Raw genomic sequence first — 2,022 nt, 5'->3', positions numbered from 1 at the left:
TGTGTGTGTGTGTGTGTGTGTGTAAAACTACATGCATTTATATACACCGATCCACTTACATTCCAGAACCCAGAAGGCAGACAAAGCATCAGGGTCCATGAAACTAGAGTTACTGGTGTTTGTGAACTGCCATGCAGATGCTGGAAACAAAATTAAGGTCCTTTTCAAGAGTAGCCTGTGGTCTTCACTGCCAAACCGTCTCTCCAGCCTCTGCTATCTTAACTGAAAAAAATAAATAAACTAGTTAAGGTAACGTGTACCTGTAATCGCAGAGCAGGGGACGCTGAGACAGGAACACCATCGGGTCTAAGGATTAAGGATTACTTAGTTCTAGGATAGGTGGATTACACTGAGAAACTATTAGAAAGAAAGCAAGAAAGAGGGCGTTAGGAAAGAAAGGAGGATGGAGGGAAGAAGTAAGGAATGGAGAGAGGAAGAGAAATCAGAAAAGCAAACCGAAAGGGCTACCTATTGCGTGGTTTTATTCATATGAAATGCCTGGACTAGGCAAATACAGACAGACAGAAAGTAGGTCACTGGTTTCCAGAGGAAGGTGAGAGAGGAGAGAGACAAATAACTCTCTAACTGACATGAAGGACACTCGTGATGAGATCAAAAGAGTTCTGAAATCACATAGTGGGGTGATAGTATAACACAGTGAAATTGCTACAAACCCTTTAGAATGATAAATGTGATAAGATATGAATTAAATGCCCCTGGAAAATTCTGAAAATGAAGGGAAATACATAAACCATTACTGAGGGCAGCAGAGAGTGTGTTTATGCAAAAATAAGCAAGTGAGTGAAAGGAATTTTGCCGTAGATTTCTGTTGAGAAGGAAAGTGTGGTGAATTATTATTTCCAGTCTGAGTCAGCCTCCCAGAGGAGCAGAGCAGGACTTTCCTGGGTCACTGCTCTCTCTGGGCCATGGCTCCCGTACTCAGAATTTGGAAATGCAATTGTTCGAGCTGAGTGAACACAATTCTGTTGGAGCATATAAAAACCCACAGAAGTGCAGCCGGGAAGCTGGAGACATGCTTGGGTTAAGGGAGAATTGTTGTTTGTTGGTTTATTCTTTTAAAGATTTAGGTAAAGTGAAACAGATAAAAAGAGAATTCTAGCCAGAGCTCATGAAACTCATACACCATGGATGAATATCTAAAATGTCCTTTCGTTGGTAATCTATAGGAGGTTAAGGTAGGCAACCCAATTAAAACAGAGCTTATCTGCACTTCATCCCAGGGCTGGGGAAAACACAAAGAAAGGGAATGTACTTTCAGTAAAGTGGAGTGTGCTGCCATGTTTTTAATGGCCCTATGGTAAGCTCACTTTTAAGAAGCACACTGAAATGGTCTAAGTCCTGGGAGGAAATGTCTAGTGAAGCTTTGCTTTCGCTCATTCTCAGATCCATTGCTGAAAGAAACCCAAATAGGTTGGCAGGCAGGCAGAGAGGAGGAACTCAGGCTTCAGTGGGGCCCAGAAATAGCTAATGCACAAGACAGGCCTCAGTGGTGACCCAGAAGTAAATGAGACAACTCTGTCATAATACAGATGAGTTGTCAGCAAAGACGGTCTTGGTGGCTCTACACACCCAGCCTGCTGTGTCTGGAGCAGTAGGTTTAGCTGTCTACTTCTTTGGAGCACTAGAGATAGAACTAACTGATTACAGCATAAAGTTTTCTGGATTTCCAACTCATGGCTCAGATGCTCCCCATGCAAGGGGGACAAAAAGGACGAGAAACTTCCCAATTAGCTTGATAAGTATAAATGGAATGCTCTGTGCTACAGAAGCTCTGAGAGATGTGCAATGTTGTGTATGTTATATGGGCTGGCTACACTATAGTTCCAAATGCATGCGAAGGCATCAAGGCTCACAGACAAACAAGTAGTACTAAGATATTTAAATAAAATCATTGTATCTTGTAATCTATATAAAACTATATAATCTAAAGAGTTACATATTTTAAAGAGTTACATATTTTAAAGAGTTACATAGTTAACCCACTCCCATAGGGAGAAAAAT

General features: G+C 41.4%; 1 protein-coding gene across 4 annotated transcripts in view; it reads left to right on the top strand.

Annotated features, from left to right (window-relative positions):
• Psd3 (pleckstrin and Sec7 domain containing 3) overlaps window positions 1-2,022 on the top strand; it is a 508,951-nt gene that overhangs the window by 65,701 nt on the left and 441,228 nt on the right. The window lies entirely within an intron of this gene.

The sequence above is a fragment of the Mus caroli genome, chromosome 8 (assembly GCF_900094665.2).
Source record: "Mus caroli chromosome 8, CAROLI_EIJ_v1.1, whole genome shotgun sequence".
Classification (NCBI taxonomy): domain Eukaryota; kingdom Metazoa; phylum Chordata; class Mammalia; order Rodentia; family Muridae; genus Mus; species Mus caroli.
Note: the sequence above shows the minus strand (reverse complement) of the source record. Positions and strands in the feature narration are given on the sequence as shown.